We start from the raw sequence: 16844 nt of genomic DNA, 5'->3' as shown, positions 1-16844 counted from the left end.
TGTGCAGCTCTTTTATTGTAATTGATTGACGTTATTTATTTGGTTTGTAATATTATTCTACCTTCTTTCATGTTCTTTTTTTCTTTCCCCATTATAATAATACATTATTTTAATTTGTATAATTATTGATTAATTATTTAAAATTTAATTTGTATTGTATTATTTGTGTCATTTTTTAATTATATATATATTATTTATATATATTTATAGACTATATATTTTAATATTAAAAATGTAATTTATTATTCACTTCATTACTGCTATCAGATGCAATTATTTATTTTTTGCAAGGCAAAGCAGACTTAAAAAAGCTACAGCTGACCTCTGTGGGGGGAGGGGCTGTGTCATGACACGTGTAGTTATGATGAAAGAGTAGGCGGACATAAAACACGATTATCCCTCTAAGGTGACAGGCCCTCAGCGTGGACACTGCCATAAAAGAGGTGAGCCATTCAAAGGGCATCAGTAGGAAAGAGACGGATACTGTATGGTGGCAGAGAAGCACCAGTAGGGCCGTGTTCCACCAGATCCAGCAGATGACGCTGCACTGACTTGGACGACCCCAGTCTGGCTGTCAACATGCATGTGAATCCTTACAAGGTGTTCCTCCCCACTTTCCCTTTCTCTGTCCTATGGGGCAATCCTCTGCCCTATGTTGCCATGGAAACTCTAGCGCTCATGGGCATAAATGGCTGAGCCCCATGAATTCTACCTAGCAACAAGCATGTGACCTGACATGACCATCATTTTGTCAAATCAACGTTTTCCTTTCTAAAGTTTCCACAGAAAGAGTACAGAGTGGTCATAAATGGTGGCGCTCTTGTATTCTGCCTAGCAACAAGCATGCGTCGACCCTCCCTGTCCTTTCTCTGTGGCAAGGGTGTCAGGAACATATGGTTTGTTTATCAGTTGATTATTGTTTCGATGAATCGATGAATCAGATTTAAAAAACATACATTTTTCACTACTGAGGGAGCAAATAAGTACACAAACACCACGTTGAAATGTTTGTCAAAGCACTTCAGTACAATAATTGTCAACAAAAACACAATCACACTCTTAAAAATGCTGGGTTATTTTTTTGACCCAATCGCTGGGTTGAGCCTGTTGGGTCATTTAATTGGGTTATTTTTATTGAGTTGGGTATTCTGAGAACCCAATTCGCTGGGTTATCTCTGTTGGGTGCTGAGTTATTTGCTGTTGGGTTATGATTTGGACGATATTGTGCTGGGTTATTTTGGACAACCCAGAGCGTTGGGTAGAATTTTGGACACGCGCAACAAAGCCCCGCCCACAAACTTACTTCGTTTGGACCCCACATTTCATCTGAGGAGACCAATTTCAGCACGGAGCAAGATTTGTTACATTCCCACTATTGTTTTACCGTATAAATGACTTTATATTATTATATAAAGCTTCATAAACGTGTTAAAATGTAAGTTCGTGAAGCACTGTTGAGTACTAGCTTCAGGAATCGATCGGTAACCTGAGCAAACTTCCATTCCCTCCAAAAGTGGCAAGCGAACACATTCGCTGGCGAGCTATGTAGGAACCAAACTATGTTGTTGAAGTTACAAGAGACATGCACTATGTGTGATAGTTATGAGGACAACGTCAGTTATCTCGTCAATTTGCCATTTTATGTGATATCAAGTTAAAGAATCTCGTGAATTAATACAAGCATGCTGATGAACCGGTGTTTTTTAAGCTAGACTGCTGCATGCTAGCGAGCTTCTGTTAGCCACCGATAGTCCACTGTATATTAATCAGTTTGAACTAGTTTGGGCGCGAATTCGACGACAGTTTTGTAAGTCGCATATAAATGTCGAGAATACGTTTGGACTACTGAATCTTATTTCATTTCATGGTATGTTTGTTCTTATGGACCCTCTTTGTGATGTTTCAGTTCGCTGAAAAGCATCATCTTCATGCCTTCATTTTATGGGTATTGTTTTACAGTAGCTACTGTGCCTGCTATATGTTATAGACATAAGAAATGGCGGTGGGTCAGTCACTGTTGCTTGTACCAATACCCAAATTTTTAACAGGGTGATCCATCTTGTGATTCCAATATATATTGCTGTTATATCAGCCTGCGAGTCAAAGTTTGCTCACCACTGCTCGAGACAATGATGACAAACCCTCATGGTACACATTATGATCCCAAGCAGCACACACACAGATTCCCGCACTTCCTGGTTCACAGGTCATGCTCAACCCGCCCCACATAGCTGGCCAAACACATGCATTATTGCCCACTTTTAATGCAGTTCGGCGCAGGATCGGATATATGGATAGTCCGGTTATATCGGTATTTTTTCCGACTCCCGAGAATATCGATATAACGAGACTTTACTGTATTATAATATTTAAAACTCATGTTCTCAACAATCTGGTAATGACACCCATAATTGTCCTACAGATGCCAGGGGAGAAGTTGCCCTGACGCTGCTGCCCATCCTGCTCCCTCTGCCTGTGTTTAAAAAGGGCAGGAAATTGGCCCAGGCGAGTATTCAGGAGGTGAAGAGAGCCTTCATCGATGTTAAGCTGGTAAGTAATTTACCTTTCAACAGAAATTAAAATGTAAATGAATTGTGAAATGACTCCAGTTGTTCTTTTACACAGTTTTAAAGCAGGACTCTTTTTATGAGGAGCGACTTGAAAAGATTGTATTTCGTGGAATGTGTGACAGCGTAACATTTGGCTGTTTCTCATTTCATGAAGCACTATTCTTACAAGTTGTAACTTGGTGTAAGTTGTTACTCCATAGTCATGTGTGACCAAACACATCACACAAACCACAGACCAAACACAAGACTGGCCAAACCCCCTGAATAAATTGTTGAACACGCCATTGACTTTACAGGTGTCACACTTCTCCCTGTAGAATATATATTGAAATAGCTTCAGTAGAGAGCTGATGACAATTGCTCTGCACTGCTAGAAATACTTACAAAATACTTACCTTTTTTTCTTTTCTCATCATAGGTCGGAGCTAACATGGTGGAATACTTGCAGCAGGCAGAATCGCCTACCCATTTGTGCTGCTGCTCACAGAGCCTCTTGTTCTATGTATATATCACTCTCTCATAGCTGTCCCCCTCACCCGTTCTTAAAATGTTATTTTTTTTGTACATAATTTGTTCATATGTGAAGGAAATGTTGTGAGTTGTTATATTTGTATGTTCTGGAAATGTTGAATTTTAATAAATATTTTATTGTTACATTGGTGTCATTATCATTGTAATATATTATTAAAAGTATTAGCATACAATAAAAAAAAAAATATATATATATATATATATATATATATATATATATATACCGATATAACCAGACTATCCATATATCCGATCCTGCGCCGAACTGCATTAAAAGTGGGCGGATCTTTGATATGGCATGTAATTTGTTGAGCGGGCTTCACCCCCTCGTGACAGCTCTCTTAGTTTCCTTCTTTGCCTCTGTTCTGGTTTCCATGCCCTTATTTTGTTAACCACTTCCTTTGGTGTTCTCTTCCGTTTTCCTTACCCCTGCTCTTTTCACACACCTGCTTCTAATTTCATTATCTCTATTTAGTTCAGGTGCGTGCTCTTTCTGTTGTGGTTTCATTGTGAAATGTCTTTGGTTTGTACTGGCTGTTGGGTTTTCCTGCTGCTGCCATTTTTTGCATTAAATCACCTTTTATTTGCACTTGTGGTCCTGCTCTCTGCATCCTGGGGTCGTATCGCAACACCGACAAGCGCAACCGTGACAGAATGAAACCACAAGACGACTTCGCGGAGAGCAATTTCTGGACTTGGCGGATCTTCAAGGCCATGGAGAAGGAATCGGCCATGTTTACCCCGGAGGAGCTGGAGGATATGGTTTGGGGGCCGGACGGCACGCTCATCCCCATGGCGTGGGTGTATTCGGGACCCGCAATGGACAAGCCTATCCGACCACGACGCCGACGCACGTCTCGGCCGACCTCTGCAAAGGGTTCGCGTGGCTGTAAAGTGAGGGCACCCCCTTCCTCCACGCCATGCCACGCCAAGGCGGAATTAACCCCCCACGCTGTCGCTGAGTGCCGGCCCATCACACCACTATTGATGGTGCCCCCGTTACGACAGCCCGCTGAGCCCCAGCTGCCTGCCTTTTCAGATTCCCTGTTGCCCCCCATGCAACACGAAGAGGACCACGGCGCGTGTTCCCCTCCTGTGCCCAAGCCATGCAGCCTCAAGGGTTCCCAAACCCCGGCTCCCGTGCCAAGCTGCGTGACGGCCCAGATTCCTCCTGTGCCCAAGCCACGCAGCCTCAAGGGTTTCCAAACCCCGGCTCCCGTGCCAAGCTGCGTGACGGCCCAGATTCCTCCTGTGCCCAAGCCACGCAGCCTCAAGGGTTTCCAAACCCCGGCTCCCGTGCCAAGCTGTGTGTCGGCCCAGATTCCTCCTATGCCCAAGCCACGCAGCCTCAAGGGTTTCCAAACCCCGGCTCCCGTGCCAAGCTGCGTGACGGCCCAGATTCCTCCTGTGCCCAAACCGCGCAGCCCCAAGGGTTCCCAAACCCCGGCTCCCGTGCCAAGCAGCGTGACAGCCCGGATTCCTCCTGTGCCCAAACCCCGCCTGAGGTCCTTTGTAGACCTGGTTCGGGTAGCTAAGCAGGTGGAACTCAAGACCCTCCTCCAGGTCCCCCTCCTCCCGTCCCAGGTTCCACATCCAGCAGCATACGGCATCTGGAATCCACCTTCGGAAGGGACGGCTAGTACGACCAGCAGTGCGTCGGAGGACGCACATCACTCCCTGTCCGAGGAGTGTGGGGATGATGCCCTCAGCTGGTCGCCTGAGGAGGAACAGCCCACCGGACCGCCAGCGCAACCGGTTCTGCCAGCTGACCGGGATGTGCTGTCCGGTAGGTTCTCTCTCGTCCAAGACTCACTTTGCTGTACCTCTGCTCCACAGTCCAGCCAAGACCGAGGGTCCGTTCCTCGTGTTCCGGCGCCACCTCTTCCACGGCGAGACGCCACGCCGCCGCCGCCGCCTCCTCCGGCGCCACCTCTTCCATGGCGGGACGCCACGGCGCCACCTCTTCCACGGCGGGACGCCACGCCGCCTCCTCTGGCGCCACCTCTTCCACGGCGGGACGCCACGCCGCCTCCTCTGGCGCCACCTCTTCCACGGCGGGACGCCACGCCGCCTCCTCTGGCGCCACCTCTTCCACGGCGGGACGCCACGCCGCCTCCTCTGGCGCCACCTCTTCCACGGCGGGACGCCACGCCGCCTCCTCTGGCGCCACCTCTTCCACGGCGGGACGCCACGCCGCCTCCTCTGGCGCCACCTCTTCCACGGCGGGACGCCACGCCGCCTCCTCTGGCGCCACCTCTTCCACGGCGGGACGCCACGCCGCCTCTTCCTCCGGCGCCACCTCTTCCACGGCGGGACGCCACGCCGTCGCCGCCGCCTCTTCCGGCGCCACCTCTTCCACGGCGGGACGCCACGCCGTCGCCGCCGCCTCTTCCGGCGCCACCTCTTCCACGGCGGGACGCCACGCCGTCTCCGCCGCCTCTTCCGGCGCCACCTCTTCCACAGCGGGCGGGCCTCCCCTGCCGGGTCCACCACCCTGGCCGGCCCCCAGAGGGGTCCACCCATGGCTTCTGCTGGGCCTGCCGTCATGGCCGTCCTCCAGAGGAGCCCGGTTCCCTTCGGGCTGCTCACCCGGCAGGCCGCCCTCCTGCGTGGCCCTGCCACCCTGGCCGACCTCCGGCCAGCAACCCACCTCCGGTCCCCCCGCTTCCCATCCCTCTTTGCCTGTGGAACTTTTGGGACATCTGGGATCCGTCCTTGAGGGGGGGGGTACTGTCACGAGCGGGCTTCACCCCCTCGTGACAGCTCTCTTAATTTCCTTCTTTGCCTCTGTTCTGGTTTCCATGCCCTTATTTTGTTAACCACTTCCTTTGGTGTTCTCTTCCGTTTTCCTTACCCCTGCTCTTTTCACACACCTGCTTCTAATTTCATTATCTCTATTTAGTTCAGGTGCGTGCTCTTTCTGTTGTGGTTTCATTGTGAATTGTCTTTGGTTTGTACTGGCTGTTGGGTTTTCCTGCTGCTGCCATTTTTTGCATTAAATCACCTTTTATTTGCACTTGTGGTCCGGCTCTCTGCATCCTGGGGTCGTATCGCAACACCGACAAGCGCAACCGTGACATAATTTTCTCCTTGAGTTCATGGATTGCGTATCTAGCATGCTTTTGTACTACAGTAAATAAAAATAAACTTACGCTGTAGTGGTAGGTTACCGGGACATAATTCACCCCGGAACTATCGATAGGAAAGGTGTTGCCACCCAGAGGGGTAGGCGTGAGGGACGGGGGTTTTCCGCTTCCTGTTGTGGCTTTCATGTCTTTCATGCCTTTACGTAGCAAGAGAGTGCAAGTTAATGTTGGCAAGAAAAATAAAGTTTTCTCCCAAATTTGACACTCCGCTACCAGAGGGGAGAATACATTGGACTTGGTTTACACAAACATCAAGAAAGCACTCAAAGCAGTCCCCCGCCCCCACCTTGGCTCCTCAGACCATCTCTCTGTTATGCTAATTCCTGCATACCAGACCCTGCTCACCAGAGGAAAGCCTGCTGTGAAGAAGGTGAGGGTGTGGCCAGAGGGAGCTATGTCTGCACTGCAAGACTTGAGTGCACCGAATGGGACATGTTCAGAGAGGGTGCAGCAGAAAACCAGCAGACCAACCTGGCAAAGTATGCTGCATCTGTAACAGGCTACATATAGTAGCAGGCATGTGTTTGGCCAGCTATGTGGGGTGGGTTGAGCATGACCTGTGAACCAGAAAGTGCTGGAATCGGTGTGTGTGCTGCGCTCTGGTGGTGGAAGTGTGAAAAATAAAGTTGACTGGAAGCAGCCGTTCGCCGTGTTCTTTTTTGGTATTGAAATCCTTAAGCAAAGATTGATTTAAGCTGCTTTTGTATCGATATAAGCAGACCAAATTGGCTCGCGGGAGATGAAAAGGGCATCGTAGTAACCGGATTATCATAATAACCGTGTATCGTACTAACGGAACTAATTATATCATAAAAGACTAGAAATTTGCCGGGAAATGAAAATAGTATCGTAATAAGTAGTAATTCGTTATAACCGATATCGATATAACGAGACTTTACTGTATATGGTATATTGGCAACCCAACTTGCTGGGTTGAAATAACCCAGCCGTGTAGTAAATATGAACCCAGCGTTGGGTCATATGAACAACCCAATGTACAACCCAATTGTTGGGTTAAGAGAACCAACCCAACTTGTTGGGTTAAAATAACCCAACGCGAGGTTGGTCCTATATTTAACCAGCGTTGGGTTGGGAAACAACCCAGACTGGGTTTTTTTAACCCAGCATTTTTAAGAGTGCATGATCATTTTCTTAGTCCAGTCATCAGAATCGTGTTGTTTGTAAACAGTTAGTGGTTGGGTCCTCAACATATCAGAAAGAGGCAAATGTGTGAATAACTCATTTTGGCTAAAACATTTTGGAATGTTCCTGGAGAAAAGCCACACATGCACGAGGAGAACATGCAAAATCCACACAGAGATGGCCGAGGGTGGGATTGACCTCGGGTCTCCTAGCTGTGTGGCCTGCACGCTATCCACTCGTCCGCCGTGCAGCCCTACAAAACAAACATTCTCCTTAAATTCACAGCGACATTGTCTCCTCTTATAAATATCTCGCAGTTCTGCCGTCTTCAGCCGCTTTAAAGGAAGTGAAGCAAGAATGAAGCCATTATCTCGGATGTGCATCACCCTGCATGCTAGATACTTCCTGCGTTCACTGTGGCTTGACAGTCGGGATTAAGTCATCGCGTTCACGGCGAGGATGAGATGAGATGGCGAGCTTTGGGGATGAATGCGAAAGCGAGCAGGGACGTGAAATGCTCAACCAAGGGGAAGGTGCCTTGCTTCTTATTCTTCTTCCTTTCTGGGTTTGTGCTCTCTGATCATGAGTCATCAGGGCGCTGATCGGTGCGAGTCCAAAATGTTGTCCTTCCATGTCACATTGCACCTGCCAGAGGAGCTGTCCTCTTTAATGACCTAACAGGCCTTCCGGCAAGTTCTAGCAGGGGTTCAATAGAGCAGAATTAGAGAGAAAAAACACACCAATAAGCCAAACAATATCTCCTGCCTCTAAGGGATTGTTCACACGACACCGATGATCCTGGAAACAGCCCACGATGTGTCATTAAAGGCTGAAAATGACCAGAAACCCCATTTTTAAAAAGGCCGTATCAACAAGTCACATTTGTGTCCAAATTGCCGTGGTCACGGCTTGTTTGGGTCTTTTTCATTAAAAGCAGAGAAGCAAGAGGGCGGCAGGACATGAGCGCCACTCCCCTCGTAAATGACCAGCAGAGGAACAGAGAGGGCGGGGGGGGGGGGGGGGGTAAGAGAAGGAAAATTTGATATTTTCCTTGTCTTGTTAAAAGCCTAGAAAATCTGTGTATGACTATATGTTTAATATAAATATTTATACTTTTTTACCGGCTGCACGGTGGACGAGTGGTTCGCGTGCAGACCTCACAGCTAGGAGACCAGGGTTCAATTCCACCCTCGACCATCTCTGTGTGAAGTTTGCATGTTCTCCCCGTGCATGCGTGGGTTTTCTCCGGGTACTCCGGTTTTCTCCCACATTCCAAAAACATGCTAGGTTAATTGGCCACTCCAAATTGTCCATAGGTATGAATGTGGGTGTGAATGGTTGTTTGTCTATATGTGCCCTGTGATTGGCTGCCGACCAGTCCAAGGTGTACCCCGCCTTTCACAAGCTCAAAAAATACCACTTCCACACAAAATAGGAGAAGTTTTGAAGTATATTACATATGGCTTGTCTTTCAGTATTTTGACTAATAACGAGTCGTAGCTAACCACCAAATAATATTTATTCATTCCTTCATTTTTGATCACCGCGATGGAGTGAGGGAGTGATGAGTATTCTTCAACTCACACACATTTCGCTGTTGCTCGCCCCGCCAGCTGCACAACACTTCGTCATTATCCACCAAATGCACTCGCGGCAAGGTACATTCATGAACATCCGGACTTCTGATCAGCATTACAACAAATGCAGGTTGTTGCACTAATTTCCTTTTTCTCAAATAATACACAAGTCTTGCAAAGACAGCTGTAATCTAACACTGCAACAAGTGTAGATATAAATTTATATCTATATTATTATTACTTATTACTAAAGTATTTAAATGACTATGCTGTTAAACCTGCATGCCAATTCAACTCTCTTCCACTGTTCGCACAAAAGAAGCAAAACTCCATCAGGACTGAACAACGGATGACTACGATGAATATTGTCTGTTTAATGAGACGCACGGCTGTGGAAGGCGTAATAGAAGGTTTTTGTTTGTCGGGCACTTTAAAAGAGGCCCTTGTTGCCTTAGAGAGCAAGGCTGGATCTTATTAACCCACTTCTGTAGCCACGGCAGCTGTCTCCGTAAGCTTCAATATTTCATGGTGCAGCTTTGTGCTGCAGCACGCCTGCTGTAATTGACAAGCTAGCATCATATGTCATGGCAAAGTGAGCGGATGCTAATGGATCATGGGACCATGTGACTCATGCTACTTGCGGGTTTGACCTGAGCTCAAACTATACAAGGGATGGTCCTGACATCCATTAGACACAACATGCAAAATGGTGGTCCACGTTTAGCGAGGGAGAAGTGTCAGCTAATTGGCCAATTAACTGCTTCCGCCATGTGATAAGTGCAGCTTTAAAAAGGTTAAAAGCTGTTGTGTCACGTATTGATTGTTCAGCAATAATGTATGCCGCTTCTGCGATGATAATGTGTATGCACCACAGGTTATGATGATTATTAAAAAAACAAAGTAGCAATATCATATGGAAAAATGTCATACATTTACTGTAAAAAGGACATAAGCATTTTCTCCCGTGTACTAACTAACTAACACGGAACGGCCCTGGACCGATGCAAAGTGTGATTCCCACAGTTCAACATTAGCATCCATGCTGCAGTAGTTTTACATGCAGAAAACAATACAAGATGCATACAAATAATGAATACAAATGGAAACATTTAAGGTTACTTCTACCTAAAAATGAAGATGTGACTGTTGCCAATGTTCATTCATCCCTTTCATCATTTATATGCATTAGTTAGAATAGTTTGATGTATGTAAAACTATAATCGTAAAACTTTGTAACTGAGTTAGTTAGCAAAGAACTACAGGGCCGACAGTTGATGACATGTAGGTATTAGCAAGCTAGCTAGTTAGCAAGCTAATAGGCTGCTAACCTGCAAATGACACAGGCTTAAATGACGTATAACATCATCCTTGATCAAACAGCGTTCATTAATTACACACCTTGATGTGCGTGGCCCAGCCCCAGCTCCTTTTGTTTGACAGGCCGTGTTGACCTTTCCCTGTTTGCTGCTGCTAAATAAATATCACAACAATGGTGACACTTTGTGTGTTCTTTTGCAGCTGGGCCATCATGACTTTATTCACAATATTATTCCCATAGCCTTATGAGGTTTTCCACAATCTAATTTTTTTATCTTTTTTTCTTTTATATTTCAATTTTATGGCATTAAATTTTTTTATTTTTTTCACACAGCAACTTGGCACAAGTACCAATACGAGGTGAAAATAACAAACAGCTGCTATTTTAACATCTACCCCGAGTGCCTTACTGTGAAAAGACCAGTTCATTGGAGGACAAGCGGCATAGAAAATGGTGGATGGCGCTGCAATAACGCCTCTGTCCACCAGACGAAGCCCAAGGACCCAGAGCCAATGCATTGCTCAGATGCAATGGATTATGGGAACACTTTAAAAGAGGTGATTTTTCATTTCAAAATCATATTAGTACAAGTTTTTATATTCCAGTGTTTAGTTACTACAGTTTAACAAAAAATAGCAGCGCTCCACACATTTTGCTTAATGGTGACCATGTTTTTCAACCAATCTTGCTCAAATTTCACACACATGTACTCGTCAGTCCCGTTAAGTTGTGCACCAAATTTCATGGTGATTCAGCTCAACATTCGAAAATTACACATTGAGATGTCCGAAAAATAACAGCACGGGCAACACAGGAGAGGGGGCAAGGCTTGGCAAATGTTTACACTTTTTACCTCACACAAAGACATACAGTCATGTGGGAATAAAAAACACGTTCGCCCTTCTGCAGCCCATCTAGGGAGCAAACCCAGTTCGAATTCCTCGTGACAAGACAGCAAGATGTGGCGACGACATACAGTGCATCCGAAAAGTATTCACAGCGCTTCACTTTTTCTACATTTTGTCATGTTACAGCCTCATTCCAAACTGAATTAAATTAATCTCTTACCTCAAAATTCTACACAAAATACTCCATTATGACAATGTGAAAAAATGTTTTTTTGACATGTTTTGAATTTATTAAAAATAGAAAACAAAAAAATCACGTTTACATAAGTATTCACAGCCTTTGCTTAATACTTTGTTGATCCACCTTTGGCAGCAATTACAGCCTCAAGTCTTTTTGAATATGATCCCACAAGTTTAGCACACCTATCTTTAGGCAGTTGTGCCCATTCTTCTTTGCAATAAGTCTCAAGCTCCATCAGGTTGGATGGGAGACGTCTGTGCACAGCCATTTTCAGATCTCTCCAGAGATGTTCGATCAGATTCAAGTCTGGACTCTGGCTGGGCCACTCCAGACATTCACTGAGTGGTTCTGAAGCCAATCTTTTGAGATCTTGGCTGTGTGCTAATGTCTACTGTCTATATGGTCAAGGTACATGACCAGTCTACTGAGGTCAAGAGCGCTCTGGAGCAGGTTTTCATCCAGGATATCTCTATATATTGCTGCATTCATTTTCCTTCTATCCTGACTCGTCTGCCAGTTCCTGGTTTCCTCCAAACATGGCGCCTGGCATTCACACCAAAGAGTTCAATCTTTGTCTCATCAGACCAGAGAATTTTGTTTCTCATGGTCTGATATCATTCAGGTGCTTTTTGGCAAATTCCAGACGGGCTGCCATGTTCCTTTTACTAAGGAGTGGCTTTCGTCTGGCCACTCTACCATACAGGCCTGATTGGTGGATTGCTGCAGAGATGGTTGTCCTTCTGGAAGGCTCTCTCTCCACAGAGGAACGCTGGAGCTCTGACAGAGTGACCATCGGGGCCTTGGTCACCTCCCTGAGTAAGGCCCTTCTTCCCCGATCGCTCAGTTTAGAAGGCCGGCCAGCTCTAGGAAGAGTCCTGGTGGTTCCAAACGTCTTCCATTTACGAATAATGGAGGCCACTGTGCTCATTGGGCCCTTCAAAGCAGCAGAAATTTTTCTGTATCCTTCCCCAGATTTGTGCCTCAAGACAATCCTGTCTCGCAGGTCTACAGACAGTTCTTTTGACTTCATGCTTGGTGTTTGTGCTCTGACATGCACAGTCAACTGTGGGACCTTATATAGACAGTTATTATATTTCCAAATCATGTCCAATCAACTGAATTTACTGCAGGTGGACTCCAATTAAGCTGTAGAAAGATCTCAAGGATGATCAGTGGAAAAAAGATGCACCTGAGCTCAATTTTGAGCTTCATGGCAAAGGCTGTGAATACTTATGTAAATGTGATTTTTTTGTTTTCTATTTTTAATAAATTCAAAACATGTCAAAAAAACCTTTTTTCACATTGTCATAATGGAGTATTTTGTGTAGAATTTTGAGGTAAGAGATTAATTTAATTCAGTTTGGAATGAGGCTGTAACATGACAAAATGTAGAAAAAGTGAAGCGCTGTGAATACTTTCCGGATGCACTGTAGCATAACCTCGCTGATAGCAACGCTGGTCAAATTCCACATGCTCGACCACATTCCCAAGGATCGATACATGGATTTATCATGCCCGTCATGGCGGCATGAACAGGGGGACACAGCGTCTGTCTGATGCTGCAGGAGGCTTGCGGCTGCATACCAAACGAGTGTGCAGCAGCGGGGGGCACCTGTGAGTAGGAGGGAGGGAAACCCTGCGCTATTATACCACCATCAGATGTGATTCAGTGTGAGAGTGTGTGTTTTTTTGGTGGGGTGGTGTGGTTTAGCATCCCCATGCTAACACTATAAATGTAATTTGTGTGTCATGATGACGCACTGACCCCACACCAACACGCCCCTGCAGCATGTGATGAGGGGGTTGTCCTAAAATGGGGAGTCCCTCGGCTTTTCTCCTCCTTATCCATCCATTGTATCCATTTGTAACGTTTGTGCACACATGTGAAGCACATTCTGGGGGATTTTGTGTTTGTTGACTGCTGCTGTGACCTTATTAGACAGCAGTACAAGAAGTGCAGCAGCAGTAATGAGGAAGGGCTGCAGGGCTTGGGGCTTTTTCACTCAGCACGCTTTCACTTGAGATGTACACAGTTTGTTAATCACAAAAGACGTGCATTTTGCAAAGATGAATACTTTGCAGGGGAAAAAACAGTCAGCACACCTGCATCTTGTAATGAGAGCCAAGTTATTGTAGATTTTCCTTAATTTACCAACATAAATCATACATACCGAGGGATGCTGACAATATTTTGGCCTACTCGTGTACAGTGGATGCCTGCACAATCTAACTTTTTTTTCTGAAAATAGGTTGTTTTTGAAGCAAAAAATATCTTTTTCATTTATAAATACATGACAATGCAGGTCACATGCACCACTGTGAGAAAGACCACATTTTTTACGTGGTTCAAGTGTTCAAGTTTAGATTTGCTTGGCTATGGAAGCTCTGACAATCATTAGTACCTATATATTTGATCATTTTAGATACATTTAATATGTGTGTGAGGCATATTTAGGGCTGAAATGAGTTATCAACTTGGTTAAATGTTATATATTATTGGGAATCATGTACTGCATTGTTTGTTTATTGAACGGTCAAAATTACACGTATAGTTCATGGAGGCAGCCACGAGCTTCTCGAGGTAGCTCGTCAACTTGATTTGGTATATTTTCCATCAAAACAGTCAGCATGCCAAAATGTTGTGTTGCTGCTGGATGTTCACAGTGTCTGAGTGATACTGTAAGTTTGTTTTCTTTTCGGAAATAGGAAGGTTTAAGACAAAAATGGATGAAGCAAGTGCAGAGAAGGAGAGGCATGGAAGTCCACCTCAAGTTTTTTTTTTGCTTTTCATTGAGGACTGCTTTGAAGGAACACCTTTATATGACGCATTTGGCTGGAATCACCGTATAAACGCATTAAGAATTCCATGCCACCTGAATCTAGTCTAATCACGGTCACTTTTATTGCAAATGTTGATCAAAAATTCACATTATTATTTATTTATTATTATTGGTTAAAAAAATAGGCACAGTATTCTGAAGGATGTTTCTAATATTTCACCCAACACCATCTAAAAATTATGATTATTTTTGAATAATATTAATAATTTGTTCATATATTTTGTAGCCAGCAACCATAATCTATCCCATCTGACGCCTTGTGGATTGAATAGTGAAATCCAATATTAATATAAATCTAAAAGATTAGAAACTACAAGCAAACTAACAAATAAACATACTGTTAAACAAAATGAGCCCCCTGTGTGCCTTTATTTGTCTGACAATAAGGGGATGTTGCCAAATGGAAGTACATTAAAGTACATGGAAGTACATGTACATACAGTACAAGAAATCTATATTTTTCCCTCCCTAGGTGAAGATCATACCTGACTGCAACTCTTCATCCACATCCACTCACCAACAATGGACATCTACATCGATGAGATCATGACTTGTCGTTTTAATGCCCCAAGAGCGTGTAAATGTGCCGTATTGTTACAACTGGCCAATAAATCCACCAGAAAGCTGCATCGTGGGGTTGGGGTGGGGGGTGGCGGGGGGAGTTAGCCTTATCACCAACACATCAGCCGTGACGAGAAAATGGCCTTTTTGCTGCATTGCACCTGTGCAAAGCCTCCGAACTTTACACAGTCCCACTGGGGGTGCTAGAATGAGCTTCCATGGCTGCGTGGTCGTGATCACACCCCCTTCCACCCTGCCCGTCATCTTGTTTTAACACACAACAAGAGTAACAAGTAGAAATCAGCTGCCATATGTCAGTGGGGAAAAACACGAAGGTGTTTTTTTTCTCTATTATTTCAGCGGTGGGACCCACCGAGGGAGCGCGAGAGCCAGGGACGTCTTACCTGCGGAAGGACGGTGGGGGGGAAGCCGGCACGAGGGCTCCGAGGGCCGGGGAGACGAACCAGCTAGTCCGGGCGATCGGTGACAGTGTGTGGGCTGCTCCGTAGCGCGCTTCGGCACTGTGAGTACACGCATCTACCGACAGGGTGTTCCTGGATGAGGGGGCGTGGTGTGTGTGCGTGTGTGTGTGTGCTTGTCCACAGTCTCCCACTGAAGCACAGATTTCAATGTTTCAAAGTTTTGGTGTAATTATTGTCACTGTTTGGTATGTCTCTTGACTCAAGCAGGGTTGTATAACTCGACACCTGATATACACGGACTTTTCTCCAGTGTTCCAAAATCAGTTTAGAAGTTACAGTTTAATCAACCCTTCACAATTACATTCACAATCGTTCCTCTGCTTTGAATTGGGATGAAAATGGAAAAAAAATCAATGGAAAGTGCTTTGATTGGTGCAGGCTGCAAGGGAAAAAGAGTGATACACCCTTTTTGTAAGTATACTACTTTATACAGCCATCCCTTGTCTCTTTGGGGTTTGGGTTTCGTGACTGCACTCGATCAGTTTTAAAAAAAAATAATTACAGTAAAGTCTCGTTATATCGATATCGGTTATAACGAATTACTACTTATTACGATACTATTTTCATTTCCCGGCAAATTTCTAGTCTTTTATGATATAATTAGTTCCGTTAGTACGATACCCGGTTATTATGATAATCTGGTTACTACGATGCCCTCTTCATCTCCCGCCAGCCAATTTGGTCTGCTTATATCGATACAATAGCAGCTTAAATCAATCTTTGCTTAAGGATTTCAATACCAAAAAAGAACACGGCGAGCGGCTGCTTCCAGTCAACTTTATTTTTCACACTTCCACCACCAGAGCGCAGCACACACACCGATTCCCGCACTTCCTGGTTCACAGGTCATGCTCAACCGGCCCCACATAGATGGCCAAACACATGCCTGCAAGAGAAGAACCAACTGACATCACATACACACCTATTCCAACGAAGACCAAGCATACAAATACATGTATTTAATTGTGTTGTATTCAGATATCTTTTTATCGCTTGCAATAATCACTGTTTTTCATATGTACATGCTGGCGTTCGTGGCATGTGTTTGGCCAGCTATGTGGGGCGGGTTGAGCATGACCTGTGAACCAGGAAGTGCGGGAATCGGTGTGTGTGCTGCGCTCTGGTGGTGGAAGTGTGAAAAATAGTTGACTGGAAGCAGCCGTTCGCCGTGTTCTTTTTTGGTATTGAAATCCTTAAGCAAAGATTGATTTAAGCTGCTCGACATTGTTCTATACAATGGGTCTCTACACAATCTACCATCTTATCCTTGATTTCTTTATGCTATTGGTATGCTATTATTACAGTAATAATGATGTCAAGCAGTGAGATTTTAATTACTGCGACTGCATGGCTGTAATTCTGTTTACTATCACGGTTCATGTCTTCATTGTTACTATTGCCACTGGTTTTGACTGTTTGACTGTTTCATTTCAGTGATATCATCTCCATTGTGACCCTTAGCCATCATTGACATTTAACTGATGCAGTCCAGTTTGACACTGTTGTTGTTATGGGACTTGTTGCTTTTTGCGGTTTTTCTGTTTTCCGCAGGCTTTGTGGAAGAGTCACCCAACTACTGTTAATGTT

The 16844-nt window shown here is 45.0% G+C and overlaps 1 protein-coding gene across 1 annotated transcript in view; it reads right to left on the bottom strand.

Annotated features, from left to right (window-relative positions):
• sytl5 (synaptotagmin-like 5) overlaps window positions 1–15323 on the bottom strand; it is a 39263-nt gene extending 23940 nt beyond the window's left edge. Inside the window, exon 1 of the mRNA XM_058081484.2 lies at window positions 15180–15323. The gene's annotated coding sequence lies outside the window, so the exon portion shown is untranslated. The remainder of the gene's footprint in view (window positions 1–15179) is intronic.
• Between the last annotated feature and the right edge of the window lie 1521 nt (window positions 15324–16844).

Source organism: Doryrhamphus excisus, linkage group LG12, assembly GCF_037039965.1.
Source record: "Doryrhamphus excisus strain RoL-2023G ecotype Guam linkage group LG12, RoL_Dexc_Guam_v1.1, whole genome shotgun sequence".
In the NCBI taxonomy this organism is placed as follows: Eukaryota; Metazoa; Chordata; class Actinopteri; order Syngnathiformes; family Syngnathidae; genus Doryrhamphus; species Doryrhamphus excisus.
This window is presented reverse-complemented; position numbering and strand designations above follow the sequence as displayed.